The following is a 16762-nucleotide window of genomic DNA, read 5'->3' on the forward strand; positions in this document are numbered from 1 at the left end:
TTAATTGGGATATTTAGCCCATTTATATTTAAGGTTAATATCATTATGTGTGAATTTGATCCGGTCATCATAATGCTATCTGGTTATTTTGCACACTAGTGGATGCAGTTTCTTCATAGTGTTATTGGTGTTTATATTTTGGTGTGTTTTTGCAGTAACTGGTGCTGGTTTTTCCTTTCCATATTTAGTGCTTCCTTTAGGAGCTCTTGCAAGGCAGGCCTAGTGGTGACGAAATCCCTCAGCATTTGGTTGTCTGGAAGGGATTTTATTTCTCCTTCACTTACAAATTTTAGTTTGGCTGGATATGAAATTCTGGGTGGAAAATTATTTTCTTTAAAAATGTTGAATATTGGCCCCCACTCTCTTCTGGCTTGTAGGGTTTCTGTTGAGTGGTCTGCTGTTTGTCTGATGGGCTTCCTTTTGTGGGTAACCCAACCTTTCTCTCTGTCTGCCTTTAACATTTTTTCCTTCATTTTGACCTTGGAGAATCTGATGATTATGTGTCTTCAGGTTGATCTTCTCGTGGAGTTTCTTGCTGGTTTTCTCTTTATTTCCTGAATTTGAATGTTGGCCTGTCTTGCCAGGTTAGGGAAGTTCTCCTGGATAATATCCTAAAGTGTATTTTCCAGCCTTTTCCATTCTCCCCATCTCCTTCAGGTACTCTAATCAATTGTAGATTCAGTCTTTCTATGTAGTCCCACATTTTTCAGAGGCTTTGTTCATTCCTTTTCATTCTTTTTTCTCTAATCTTGTCTGAATGCCTTATTCCAGTAAGGTGGTCTTCAATTTCTGATATCCTTTCTTCTGCTTGGTCGATACAGCTATTGATAATTGTGTATGCTTCACAAAGTTCTCGTGCTGTGTTTTTCAGCTGCATCAGGTCATTTATGTTCCTCTCTAAACTGGTTATTCTAGTTAGCTGCTCCTCTAACCTTTTATCAAGGTTCTTAGCTTCTTTGCATTGGGTTAGAACATACTCCTTTAGCTCAGTGGTGTTTTTTATTATCCATCTTCTGAAGCCTACTTCTGTCAATTGGTCCATCTCATCCTCTGTCCAGTTCTGCACCCTTGCTGGAGAGGTGTTGCGATCATTTGGAAGAGAAGAGGCACTCTAGCCAGTTGGGTTTTCAGTGCTTTCTTTTTGTTAATTCTTTCTCATCTTCATGAGTTTGTCTAATTTCAATCTTTGAGGCTGCTGAACTGTGGGTGGGGTTTTTGTGGGTACTTTTTATTGTTTTTGATGCTGTTGTTGTTGCTTTCTGTTTGTTTTTCTTTAAATAGTCAGGTCCCTCTTCTGTAGGGCTACTGCAGTTTGCTGGGGGTTCACGTCAGGCCCTACTCATCTGGTTCACTCCTGCACCTGGAGATGTCACTTAAGGAGGCTAGAGAACAGCAAAGATGGGTGCCTGCTCATTCCTCTGGGATCTCTGACCTTGAGGAGCACCAACCTGATGTCAATAGGATGGCTTCTATATAGAGTGCCTGACAATCCCTGTTGGAGGGTCTTAACAAGCTGAGTGGCATGGGGAACAGTACCATTTAATGAAGCACTTTGACTGCCCCTTGGTGGAGAGGGTGTGCTTAGCTGGGAGGAAACCTACTCATCTGGGCTGCTGGATTCCTAAGAACTAGCAGGAGGAAAGGCTAAGTCAGCTGGTCCACAGAGACTATGGCCACCCCTTCCCCTAGAAGCTCAGGCCCAGGGAGATTAGATTTCTGTCCCTGAGCCCCTGGCTGGAGTTGTTGGAGTTCCTGCAGGGAGGCCCCACACAGTGAGGAGGAATGGGTCAGGGTCAGGCCTAAAGAAGTGCTCTAGTCACAGTCTGCCACAGCAGGTGTGTTGGGCTGCGGGGGACACCTCTTGGGACCAAGTGTCTAGCTTCCCTGGCACCAGCAGGGAAAAAGCACAGCCTGGAGCTATGAAGATGGCTGCCACCACCATTCCTATGCCCAGGGAACTTAGCGTGTCAGGCAGCTATCAGCCCCAGTGCTGGTGGCTGCCCCTACCACAAGGAGCTCAAATGGCTTAGGCAGCAGGCAGTTGCAGCTGTGGTGTTGGTTGCCTCTCCCTCCAGGAGCTCGGAGGATTAACCAGGTTCTAGCTGAGAGGCTGTTGAGAATCTGCATGGCTCCAGGGTTGGGAACATAGGTCCTGGTGGGGTGGGTTCACCAGTGGGATCTTAGAATCCATAGGTTGCACAGTTCCATGGGAAAAGCAGTTTCCCAGCTGGGTAGCATGCTCACTCACCACCTCCTTTGGTTGTGGGGGTGGGGGCTCCTCTGTCCCATGTGGCTGTTAGATGAGCCCCCGCACCACATTGCTCTTCCTTCCTCTCTGTGGGTCATGCCAGCCACCTACTCAGTTCTGATGAGAGAACCTGGATACTTCAGTTACCCGTGCAGGATTCATACGCTATTATGATTCTTTTCAACAGGAACCTCCTACCACTGCTGCTTCTAGTCGGCCATCTTGGCCCCACCCACTACACTCACAGTTCTATCTATCTGCGTCTTCCTAGAGTTTTAAAGTATGCATTTTAAAGTCAGAAAAAACCTGGTTTTTAGTCCACCAGTAAGGAAAGATATATAAATCATTATAGATAACCTTGATCAAAGGTTAAAGGAGCAGCTAACTAGAATGATGATAACATATAGCTCCCACTTAAAAGTGGACACATAAGGGGAAACAACACACACTGGGGCCCATCGGGGTGGGTGAAGAGATAGAGAGCTTCAGGAAGAATGGCTAATGAATGCTGAGCTTAATACGTAGTTAGTGGGTTGATCTGTGCAGCAAACCACCATGGCACACGTTTAGCTATGGAACAAAGCTTCACATCCTGCACATGTACCCCAGAACTTAAAATACATGTTGAAGAAAAAATAAAGGTATAAAACTACTTTGACTTATCACTCTCTACCTGGGTTACCCCCAACTCTATAATAAGGATAATAATAGTATGCATTTCACTTACCTAGAATACCTAGCATAACTAAACAGAATAATTAAAGGATTTAGCAAAATGTTTGCAAATGTAATCTCTAAAATATTAGCTATCTTCTTTATAAAAATGAGAACATATTGCAAATTGCTTTTAACCTATGTTTTTCATAAAATCTCTTGTCATTAAACTGCTTCAAAACATGCTTTTTCAATTATTGCATAGGACTTTATCATATCCATGTGCCATAATATGTATAACCATGTTCTTATCTTTGAAAATATACATGAATTTCAATCTTTTACTATTGTAAATAGCATTGTAATGGAAAATCTTCATTCTGCCCATGTTGGTGGAACATTTATCCTGCATAGAATAATGTTCTGGGCACTAGAACAAACAATGCAGGTATAATCACTATCCCCATGGTATTTATGGAAATTAAATAAGCAGTTTGAACAAAGCATAATGCCATAGTATATGAAGTAGATGTTATCATAGAACAGTCTCCTTAGAATTGGGGGTCAGGAAGTCTTCTGGGAGGAAGTAATATCTGAATGGATGCTGCAGAATGAGTGGAAATCTTCCTAACGGACAAAAGCCTGTCAGAAAGTGCTTGTGGTATTACAACAAAAAGGAATATCACACAAGAAGGCTTGGGGATACAAGAGTGCATGAACTAGAAAGAAACCCACACATGTATAGTCAACTCATCTTCAACAAGGGTGTCGAGAATACACAATGGAGAAATAAGAGTATCTTCAACAAATAATGTTGGGATAACTGGACATCCACATGCCAAAGAATGTTAACTGGTTGCTATGCTCCTATCCGCTAACTAGCAAACTGTTGTGCCCCTATCTTACACCATACCCCAAAATGATCTCAAAATGGATTAAAATTTAAATGTAAGAACTGAAGTTGTAAATTTCCTCAAAGAAAACACAGGAGCAAAGCTTCATGACATTGGTCTTGTCAATGATTTCATGGGTATGACACCAGAGGCACCAGAAACAAAAGCAACAATAGACAAATGAGGCTTATATTAAGTTAAAACACATCTACATGCAAAGAAAATGCTCTACAGTGAAAAGGCAACCTACGCAATGTGAGAAATTATTCACAAATCACATATTCAATAAAAAGTTAATAACCAAAATATATAGGGAACTCCTACAACTCAATTAAAAATTGAGAAAAGACTTGAATAGATATTTCTCCACAAAAGACAGACAAATGGCCAACAGGTCTACGAAAAGGTGCTCAACATCACTAATCATCAGGGAAATGCAACTCAAAACCACAATGAGCTATTTCACACCTGTTAGGAGGACTATTATTTTAAAAATAAATAAAAGATAACAATTTTAGCAAGGTTGTGGATAAACTGCTCAACCTCAATTTTAATAAGAAAAATACAAATTTAAATGGACATCTCATGAAAGTTTTGACACAAGACTCAGTTGGAAGAGCAGTGGGCCAATCTGTGCTCTCATGGGTTGATGGTGGCAATGCAAAATGGTAGACACGTTGGAAAAAAATGATCATATCTGGCAAAATGACAAACAAATTTTTTGACTGAATAGCACAAATCTTAGAAATCTATCCCAATTTTACCTGGCCAAAAAAATTGCTTAGGCACAAGAATATTCTCTGTGGCATTATTTTTAAAAGCAAGAAATTGAAAACAATCCAAATATCTTTCAATAGGGCAATGTTTGAATAAACTACAGTACATTAATATATTATCAACTCAAATTATATTTTAAGAAAACCTAGGTTATTTAAATATAGACTGGGTACAAGGTCACATCTATGAATTATTGATCATTTTGTAAGATATAAGTATGGCATTATGATTACATGAAAAACAACCTTTTTTTCTTTAAACAGAGGCATATGGATATAGATGGGGTGAAGTGACATGATGTCTGTGATTTGCTTTAAAATTTTATTAAGGTAGACCAAGAAATTAAACAATGGCTTTAAATAAAAGTTGTGATTACCAGTGATTTGTCTACTCGGAGGTAGTATAAAAATATGTGTTAAAGTATACAATAGTTTAGCTAGTGAAAACAACTCTATGGCTATTTTTAAAATATAGAAAGATTATATGTCAATATTAAATATATTTTAAATAATATTCTGTCAATTCAGATTTTAAAATGCTAATGCCATGAATCAGTGTAGATAGCATAATGCTCACTGATGTACTAGAATCATAGAATTCCATCCTGGGAAATTCTTTAACCATTATTGCCCATACATATTCCTTTCTGATGCCTGAGTGAAATAATTATCCAGCCTCTATTCACACACATTTAGAAACAGAGAACTCACTACTTTATGAGGTGGCTCATTTTATGCTTGAGCAGCTCTTCCTTTTAGTGATCCAAAGAAATTTTCCATGAAAGTTTTAGAGCTTAGATAACCTCTTATGCCCCTAGAGATGCAAGCACAATGCATGAAGAGAAAAAGCAAGAGCTCAAGAAAAGACTGAGGCAAAAGCTGGTGAATCCAAATCAGGATCCCATCCCAGGGACCCAAGTCCCTAATCTTCACCCTTTCCCTCAATAGACACTAGTCACTTTCAGTTCCAGTGTCATGATTGATTCTAGCCATGAGATTCTGGTTTCAGTGGCATACATCTGGTGACATGCTATTGAATAGCTGACTTCTATTCTAGATCAACTAGATCAACTGACTGGTTTCTGGTTTTTGTTTTTGTTTTTTATCTCTTCCTTCCTACAACTTTGGGTAAGAGTGTGATTATGAGGAAGAGGGAATCACATGGAGTGTGATCACAGCCAATGAGTTAACATTGACCTCAAGGCAGACTAGGATCCCTCTTTGGGAGCCCCAATCTAAGCTCTCATCTTATTTCAATGTGTAAATATTTGAAAAAACAATATTACTCTTGAGTCACATCCTTGCTAACATTAATTGGCTGTTTACTGTGTGTTAGGTGATTTAACATATTTATAATATTCACAAAGAGCATGAGCGATGTTGTCTTATTCCTATTTTACAGAGAAGGAAACAAAGAGAAAGAAAAATCATAATAAATAAAGAGTCAGTACTCAAGCTCTTGTATATTGGACTCCAGAGTCTATTAATGTGTTTCATGACTAAAAGCTATTGGTACAGAAATTAATTCCAAATTCCAGAGATGATCAACACAGTCCATAGGCCTAAGTGGCTTTCTCACTACTTATGATAGACTTTATACTTCTTTAAAAGAGCTGAAGTCCAAGTCAGGAATTTTGCATCCAGATTACTATTTTGCTTTCTTATGCATGAATTTAGGGTCAGCTATATAGGGTATCATAAAATCACCGCATCTCCTTCTTGGGTTTGTGCTGTTGACTTTTTGGGCCCAAATTTTCGTTATTACACTGATTCCCATTAAATTTTGCCTAACTTTTCATTCAGCCCACTGATTAGTTGATCATGAACTTTTAAGGCCCTGGATCTATTTTGAAATGTTTTCTAATTTTTCAAGTTTTGTGAACTCTGTTGTATTGATTTCTTCATTTTTTTTCAATAATTCCCTACAACATTAAACAGATATCCCTGTAACATACAGCTAGAAATCACATTTCAGTTTGGACCTCAATTTACCATCCAGCAGCCTGTGATACAATAATTCAATCTCCTCACTTCAACATCTGCACCTATGCCTCTCTTTGTTCACAGATGTCTTAGGAGAAGACTTGTATATACTCACTGACACCCATCTGTAATTGTGGCTGCCACAGTGGCTCTGCAGAAAGTAAGATAAAACAAAAAGAAGGCCTTATGAGACTGTGCCTCCTCTATAATCTGTGTTGACTTTGAAACTCTTATCTCCAGAATCTGGCTCTGAGTCCATATCAGTTTTCCTAGTCTCTCCTTTGTGCCCTTCTCTTCCTCCTTTTGCCATCCCACCTGTTTCCTGTTCCCCCATCCTTCAAAGACCAGTGACCACCAGACCATGTCAACCTTGCTCAAAGTCTTTCACATTACTACAGCTTCTTCATTTCATCTTTCTGGGGACATTCTACTTGTTGTTCCCACTGTGTGAGATGGTTCTCCTGAATTTTCACTCATTCAACACAAGTTTACTCTAATGCTTTTCAGAGAGAGCGCAGATGTAAAATGAAAGTTGACATGTGCCTTGCATCCACTGAGGATGTCACAGTGTAAACAGCAGCCCCATTGCCTAGCCTGAATAGAGCAAAATAGCTGAGGAGACTGAACGTTTGGTTTTTCTTAACCTACACTTTCATTCCTGAGTTTATGTGGAATTTCAGCTATCTAGGTATTCATCGGTCAACTGCTGTCACTCCCAAGTTTTTATCTCATCACTCCATTTTTTAAGAAGTGTGCTTGAAAATCTGCACTTGTCAGAGAGTTTGCTCCCAGTTTCTCTCCTATTACAAATGTGGCACCATCTTCCCTTCTTCACATGATAGCTGACTTCACAGGGCTCCCTGTTAACAGGATGAAAACAAGCTATGGACTATCTAATAAAGAGTATATTTATGATATCTTTATTAATATTCTGGTTTACTACAAAAAAAGCATATGCCATATATATCATATTCAATCATCTTTTAAATAAGCCTTTAATATGACCCAGATACATAGATAGCTCTGGGGATGCAATAATGAATGGCACAGATTCTTTCCCCAGAGAGTGACCCTGTGTCTATTAGTGCACACAGTTACAGACAGACAGAGATTGTATATAATAATAATGAACAAAGACTGAAAAATAGGGGCTCAAAATTAGTATACTAGAGAGTTTTCCTGTTTATTTCTGTTGATTTTCAGTTTATTCCTGATATTTCAATTCTTCTGTTAGGAAAATAGCATAGCCTAGTGATTTAGATCTTCAGCTTTGAAATTATTTGCTATTTAAATGCTTCCACTTACCACCTCTGTGACCTTGTGGAAGCTAATAACCTCTCTGATACTCAGTTCCTTCAACTACAAAAATCCTGTAAGAGTATTCTGAAGACATAACACATGCCACGTGTGCGCGGTGCCTTACCAGCTAGCATCGGGTATGCACTTACCTGTCATGTGTCTCACACTGTTTGAAGAGTTTTGCACGTATTTTCTCATGCCTGTTTCACAATTACCCTTGCAGTTTGTGCTTTCATGCTTTCCATGTTTCAGATCACTATGCTGACACAGGTTAAGTGGAGGTGTCAGTGTGCTAACTCAGGCTGTCTGACACCAGAGTCCTGGGGTTAGCCATGAAGTACATGAAGGGTAGCTTTAATCAGTTACAGGAAAAGCAAAAAGTAAAGTACCATGAACCCTTCCTGCTTTTTGTTCATCCATTCCTCACAAACAACTTTAGTTCAGCAGCTAATGGACATTTTCTGCCTCTCCAGTAAGTACTTTCACTCCCTTTTGCATATTGATATAAGTTCATGCGACCCAGGTCCCACGTGACCGCAGACAACCACGGTTCTTGCTGTACTTGGGGTGCAGGGCTGTTGGATGTGACAAAGTTTAAAGAGCATTTTTGCTTCCCATTCTTCAGGCTGGAAGGTGGTGCAGCAATTCTTGTCCAAAATCAAAGGTGACTGGTTGGAATGCATAGACTTCTGCGGTCTCATCAGAGAAGCAGCGTAACCCTTCAGTCCATCTTCAGAAGCAATATGACTCAGAAAAAAAAAAAAAGTCAAGTCTTCCTGTCCCTAATATATAATCATCCAGAGCTGATGATGGTCGTGCATGTTGATAATAATCCAAAAACATCCTAATAAATGAACCTCAGAATATTTTATGGCTGGTGTTGTGGTTAGTTTTACGTCATCTTGGCTAGGCAATAATATCCAATTATTCAATCAAACACTAAAATAGCTGTTGCTTTGTGGGTATTTTGTAGCTATGATTAACACCTCAGTCTGTTGACTAAATCACAGATTGGTCACAGATTGGTTGGATGATTGAGAAGAAATCATCCACAATAATCTGGGTGGGCTTCATCCAATCAATCAAAAGACTGAAAAGCAAAATTGGAGTTGCCCTGAGGAAGAAGAAATGTGGTCTGCGGACTGCGCCATCAGCTCCTGCCTGCCTCCTGGCCTGCCCTGCAGATTTCAGATGTGCCTAGTCTACCCCCACTATCACATGGCATATACCAATTCGTTGCACTAAAATTTCTAAACAAGGGTGCAGACACACACACACACACACACACAGGTTCTGTTTCTTTGGTAGAACTCTGATGGATATATAGTAGTCGATATCCAAAAGCACCACATGCACTCACTTGCTAAGGGTACAAGACTATACCAGGCTGTAATGATTTCTCACCCATTGTGAGTGATATTGCACATTTAATTCACGTCACGGAACAGAAGAGTGACAAACATCTTTCAAAATGGAATTCTGGTCTCTGAAGTGCCCCATCGTCTCTTACTTGTGGATTAGTCAGTTGCCATAGAAACCCCAACAACCTGCAGCTGCAGGTCCCCCAATTCTGGCTATGACAACAGGCAGGAAGAAGGGAGTCTGCATGGTTAGCGTTGCTGTTGACGCAGAGCTTCAGAGCTAGGAAAACTGACAAATGGGGCCCTGTGGAGTGAGGTCATCAGGGAGGAAGGGATTATGACATCATTGTTGTTATCAGTCTTGCATTTTTTCTGGCGTTCAGAGAGTACCAAGGGACAGGATAAAATAGTGGCTGGGTACCCGCCAGCACTGCCTGCCCTCTTCGAGCTGTTCTTCTGACACCCTCCTTAGTGTTTATGTCTCCTCAAGAATTCTCATGCCCATATGTTCTCATTCATAAGTGGGAGGTGAACAATGAATGAGAACACATGGACACAGGGAGGGGAACATCACACACCCACACCAGGGCCTGTCACGGGATGGGGGAAAGGGGAAAGAGAGCATTAGGACAAATACCTAATACACGTGGGGCTTAAAACTTAGATGATGGGCTGATAGGTGCAGCAAACCACCATGGCACATGTATACCTGTGTAACAAACCTCCACGTTCAGCAAATGTATCCCAGAACTTAAAGTAAAATAAAATAAAAGAATAAAATGAAAGAATTATCATGCCCATAGATATGCACAGCAATATTTCAAAGTTCTAATCAGACCTGAAAGGCATTCTAAGAAATCTCACTTGAGATATTTTATTAATGATTAGAGTCAGTCAGTTTTTCCATTCTTTACTTTTCACAAGTGATTATCCAAATTGATCCCCACATCCCATAAAGAAAAATGTATTTCTACCTGTGCTTTTAAGTAATTACAGTATCGCAGCTATAAAGGCAATGATGGCACATTGCGTCATATGTGTGTCATATGTGTGTGTAGGCCTCAATATATATAAAGTATATAAATCAATATAATATATGTCCACGTATATTCATGTTTAATTATTTGATGATCAGGAAGATTTTAATACGTCTTTATAATATTTGAATCCCCTAAAAATATTTTTTCAATTCGACCTGGAAAATTCAAGGAAAAAATTTTCTGAGTCCTCAGTGAAATTAATATTTTTTTACAAACAATAAACAGTTGGTAGAGAGGTACTGGTCTAAGAAAAAAAACTTTACTAATTTCTAGAATTTGTTTTGGAGTAGGTCTGAATCTCAAGATATATTGTTAGTGCTGTTAAAAAGGAAAAGGAGCATGGAGGCCGTGTTTCCTGCTATCCATTTCATCCTCCATGTTTGTTCAGCTACTTTTCATTTCATATTTTTAAAGGCCAACATTTTATATTTAATAGCTCAATACTATTTTAAAATTATACCTTGTAAACCTCACTTAAATACTTTCTGAGGAAATGAATGCAGGTTTGCTACAGCTGAAATATAAGTCTTCTTTTAATTAGTTCCAAAAGCATATTTTATTGGAATTTAAGACCATGTAAAGAATGAAAGGAGATCCCATAATCTTAAAAGCACGACTCAGCCACTCCTAAAATTCTAAATCATATCAACACAAAATGGCCATAACTAGATATATTTTATGTTGTACATTAGGTGTATATTTTTGCTGTAGGAAATATATTAAAAAGTATAAATGTGTATACATACACATACACTCACATACCCCTATATATTACCAAAGTCTCATGTAGAGTAACATCAGTATCTATTATGGACAAGACATGGAACTGGGCATTTTGCACATTTGACTAGTCAAACATTATAAAAGCTATGGAAGTTCTTAATTATTTAATTAATATTGGATGTTTTCCAATTTGAAGGATTTCAAATTGTTTTCAGTGACATATAAAATGTGCCCAAATGGCCCAATTGGAAAGTAAGGACATTTTTTCCATCACTCATGGATTTTTTACAAGTGATCATATGTTAGGCCACAAATATTATCCCAATGTTTAAATCTTACAACAAATAATATGTGCAAGGTTTGTTATTGAGTTAATGTCCCGCATGATTTCAGAAATAATTTAAGGCGTATTATGAGGCAGGTGAATGTATCTCCCATTTCATCCAGGATAACCCAGTGTAGCTTGTTGTCCAGAAATAATTATTAACAGTCCCTTTCACTCTCAAAAGTGTTCCCATTAGGACGATAAGTTAACTGGTTTCCCCATTTAAAAGCCAACACAACATAGACCAAAATAACATCAATAAGAAAGGTGATAGGAAGCATGGCTTGGATTTCTACTGCTATTGCGGTTAATTCTATTGTTGCTTTCCCAGAAGCAAAGGGGTTAGTTACAAAAGCCACTTACAGTTCAAAAACAAAATCTTAAAAATTTTCCAAAGTAAAATGTGCACTAGTCACATTCACTGGACACAATAAAATTACTAGAACCTGGTATCAAAAGTTTCAGTGAAAGCCCCATCCACTTAAAAATTAGAAGGTATTCCTTAATAAAAATAATTTCTGGGTCGTAGTGGAAATCATAAGAACAGAAAATAGTGATAAATGGTAATAATCCGATTTTTAACGATATGCAGCTCCACCTATATTTAGAATAAATTTTACATAATAAATAATGCTTTTATTATTGCACAAAAAATAAAGAAACAGAGCATTTGATTTAAAACACTTAATAAGAGCAACTAGATGTTCAAGGAAAGCAAGAAAAAATATACAATAATTTTAAAAATAATGAATTGTAACAAAATATTTAAATGACAAACAAAAAAATAGTTTGTTTCCTCTTTAAAAATATCAACCAAAAGATATATTTTGGCCTAGAAAATGTAGGAAAAGGGAGAGGACTTACAGTAATCAGAGAAAGAAATGGAAAACAATACCAGTTACTGAGGACATTTTATCGTAAGAGCCACTCATGTGCAATTCTATCCTTAAAAATATGGAAATGTGGACATAATATAAAGCTTTGTGGAAAAAAATAAATGCCAAAATTTTACTAAAAAGAAAAAAAAACGAATAATCCGGTAGCTATAAAAATACATTGAAAAAGTCACAGCTACTTCTGTAAAGCTCAGCTTTGGATTTTGTTTTTAGCACCTTCAAATATTCAGGTACTTAGATATTAGATCATGTTCATGTCCCATGAACTTGTCCAAACTATAAGAAAAGGAAGCCTTCCATGTCTTTTTCCAGAGCTAAGACAACCCTGGCATCAAAGACAGCAGAAGCTCCCCATATACAACTTCTAAAATAGGTTAGTCATTTTAATTATTACACCAGGATTAATTGGGGATTATTAAATAAATATGATGGTTTAAAATTAGGGATCCAAGTTAAATAATCCATAAGTTCAAAAAAGAAATCCTATGTGCTAATCTTAATATTTGCCAAAAAGTGATTTTGAAACATTTCACATTCTTTCCTAATTTATAAAAGAAAAACTATTAAATTAATTACTGACATTAAGAACTGATGTTAAGTACTTATACTCCAAAATATCCTACAGAATTTCTCTCTGAAATAAACCACAATTTTCATGCCTAATGGTAAAATTCAAAGTGTGTTCTCCTTAAAATCAATGACATGTCAAGATTTATACACATGGATGTAGGCCCAAAGAAGTTGGTGGTGGTGATGTCAGGGTAGGGAGAATTTTTTTTTTTTTTTTTTTTTTTTTGAGACGGAGTTTTGCTCTTGTTGCCCATGCTGGAGTGCAATGGTGTAATCTCGGGCTCACCACAACCTCCGCCTCCTGGGTTCAAGCGATTCTCCTGCCTCAGCCTCCCGAGCAGCTGGGATTACAGGCATGCGCCACCACACCCGGCTAATTTTTGTATTTTTAGTAGAGACAGGGTTTCTCCATGTTGGCCAGGCTGGTCTCGACCTCCCGACCTCAGGTGATCCGCCCACCTTGGCCTCCCAAAGTGCTGGATTAAAAGGCATGAGCCACCATGCCCGGCCTAGAGATTTTTAAAAGATCATTTATTTTACTTTTTTCTTTAGATGGTCTCTACTTTCTAAATATTTGCATGTTGCCATATGTACCTTTCAATAATAATTTATAAATAAATTTTAAAAAAGAGCCCGCATCGCCAAGTCAATCCTAAGCCAAAAGAACAAAGCTGGAGGCATCACGTTACCTGACTTCAAACTATACTACAAGGCTACAGTAACCAAAACAGCATGGTACTGGTACCAAAACAGAGACATAGATCAATGGAACAGAACAGAGCCCTCAGAAATAACGCCGCATATCTACAACTATCTGATCTTTGACAAACCTGAGAATAAATTTTAAAGGAAAGAAAAATGAAGTTAAGAACACAACACAGAGACCAATATAAAAATGTGTGCCATGGAGTTTATGCTTTTCCTATAGGTACGGCTGGCAGTTGTCAGGTATCCACCAGTACAGCCAGACAGTTGTTAAAAGAGTGAAATATTTCTGTATTAGAGAAATTGCTTGCTTCCTAAATCTTCAAGTGGCTCCAGTCAGTACTCAGTACTCAAGCTGCTGAGCTCCTTTTCTAGGCAACCAACCTTCATCGGCAATTTAGGATTCATGGCCAGTTAAGCAGCAAGGCTAAGAGACTGCTCCAACTCTAAAGCCAGGGCACACTCTAAATAGTAGGTAGGCCCACGTGTTGCTGGTTTCTAAATCTTTTGAACATCAACCTCTTCTATGCACTTGCCTCATATTTGCCTGTGAAATCCTCAGCAGTAATCCAATTGCATGACATAGGCAATCCTCCAGATTTTTAAATAAAATACAAACCAATTGCTCAGCAGAAACTGTATCCCCAATTAAAAAAAAAAAATTATTGTCACCATCTTGGTCCCAACCAGGACTCCTCACACACGGAATTCTGGTAATACGATCAACAGGGTCCTCAATGGCATTACTGCTCTCCATCCATGGAAATGATCGGGGAGCTGCTTCTTATGGCACCACATGGAGCATGAACCGAAGTGTAGGTCTTCATTACCACACCCCCATCAAGGTGCTCTGGCTTATGTCAGGGGAACCATGAAATATTTACATGTGAGGAAATGAGCCTCCAGGAGATTAAACAATATCTTATATCTAGTCACATGCTACTATTTATCATAAGGATTCTGTTGGGCATTAACCCAACCACTTTATATACACTATCTCTTGATTCTCCAACCACACTGTGAGACAGGTATTATCGAGAGCTATTTTATCCTCTATAAGACGGTGTTAGGCTCAGAGCCGTGAGGTAGCTTGTTCATGATCAGACAACCATGAAGCATCAGAAGCTTCCAAGGCATTCAAAACCAATCCTGTCTGACTTTACAACTTTTAATTCTTCAATATTTTAACGTCTAATTCTCCTGATCATTCCACTATCCTCCCTCCCTACCATCTGGCTTAATCTGGCTCCTTCTAATCGCCAGCTCTCCCTGGGGCACCGTCACTGCCTTCTCAAGGATGATGTGAGATCCTTAAAAACATGTCCCAAGTGTAAGTAAAGATCTTCGAGCACAAAGGGTGTTACACAGAGCAGCAGGCTTCCATCCTTTGTTATAAAACAGAGCTTCTCTGCTACCCTATTTCCATTCAACTTTCTTCACCAAGCATGCACTTTAGCAACCTCGTTCAAAGCCCTTATAAATGGAGATGCGAAATGGGAATGGTGACACAGCGGCGAGGGCAGAGGTACACAGTACCACCATCATGAACTAGTAAAGCATCTTCGCAACGGGGGTCTTCTGCCCGTTTGGCCTCAGCCATGCCAGCCGTGCCCCAAGCACAGAGAACAAAACTTCGGCTTCTGTTCTCCTTTTATCGGCAATGTTTTCCTTTACTTTGACGTCAGCTCCCAGACTGCTTGCTGTGATGTGCTACACCTTTCATATTTTCTTTCCAGTCATAATATTACTTCAGTCATAACCTCGGCACTTTGAGGAATAATTGTCCCTGACAAGAGGGTGAATCACTGACAGAGAGTTGATAAGCATTACATACAGATGACAGAAGTCAGGACATATCGGATTACTGCTGTGAATATAATAAAAGAGAGACTAAACACTTTGGCAGCTCAAAGACAAGCCATTTCATAAGTCTCTAGTGGGGCTATTATCTTCCATTTACTGCCACTGATAACCAGGTTGTGACTGTCTCCCTACGATCTAGTTTCAATTCACTTAACACATTGCTGACAAGACATGGAGAAGGAGGCAGAAAAGATAATCGGGAGTTTTCGGACATTTATTTTTAATGTTTATCTTCTGGATCCCCCTTCCAGACTGATAAGGCCCTAAGTGTGGAAGCTTTAAACCTTCCTGGGAAAGGCTGGGTATGGCCACATTCCCTTTAATCTATGACTCTTTGTTTCCTTTGAAGTTGCCATATCCAGCCAAGGAAGTGATAATCCACTTTCTCCACTCCGCTGATATACCTGGGTCTAAAAGCCTGATGCAATAAACAGCCAGACTATTTTTGCATTTAGGAGCTTTGAGAAGATAAGATTATTATTTTTGCTTAGCTAGTCTGAACTACCTGAAGAGACAGATCAAGAGTTGTGTCGTCTGTCAGTTTAGACTGCTGGAGCAGTACGAATGTGAAATGCACCTATGGAATTGGAAGGCACGTGGGATAGATAGGGACTGTAAGAGATTCTGTTTCTAAATATGTAGGAAATAATTTAACAGATCAGAATTTGTGGTATACAAGTTAGAACAAAGACTAAAGTCTTTTTAAAAGATAAAAGAAAGCCTCAACTGAAAATTATTCTATTCTTGCAAGCAGCCATGGTGGTGTCAGAGTTGAATAAAGGGTTATATTCTGCAACACGCTCCCTCTTAAATCATGTTGCCTCCCAGGTTGTTGCAGTTTAGAAATGTGTTCTCAGATCCAAGAAATTCTAGATATTCTCCTTGAACATATAGCTACTTGAGTCATACATTTATTGTCTTTATGTTGACATAAAACAATTTGTTTATTGGCAACACACATTGTGAGATCCACTAGATAAATGAAGGGATTTTTTAGGAGCAGGCTCAACAAAAAGGAAGGCTGGGATTTCAGTAAGGTGGGCCTGGAAGAAGCAGGAAGCCACCCAAATGGGACAGATATGAGCATAAGAAAACAGAGCTGGCACATGAAAAATCTCCAGAGGACTCGAAATATTCAAATAGAATTTAAGCAACTATTGGTATCAGGGAGTCAGTATGTGAGCCCTAATTAGAAAGTGAGGTGTCGTTCAAAATTTCTTTGAACACATCTACCTCTGTTAGGTACCAGACGCTGGGTTAGAGCTAATTGGATTATCATGTAAGCTTGGACATAAAAGCAAAAATCTGTCCCTTTTTATCCACTGTTCTCTGGGCTTTCTTCAGAGAATTCACATAGCCTATCAATTGAGAAAATCTGAAATGAAGCCCAATTGAGAAAATCTGAATGAAGCCTATGGAGTAGAAC

Source organism: Pongo pygmaeus, chromosome 16 (assembly GCF_028885625.2).
Source record: "Pongo pygmaeus isolate AG05252 chromosome 16, NHGRI_mPonPyg2-v2.0_pri, whole genome shotgun sequence".
Lineage (NCBI taxonomy): Eukaryota > Metazoa > Chordata > Mammalia > Primates > Hominidae > Pongo > Pongo pygmaeus.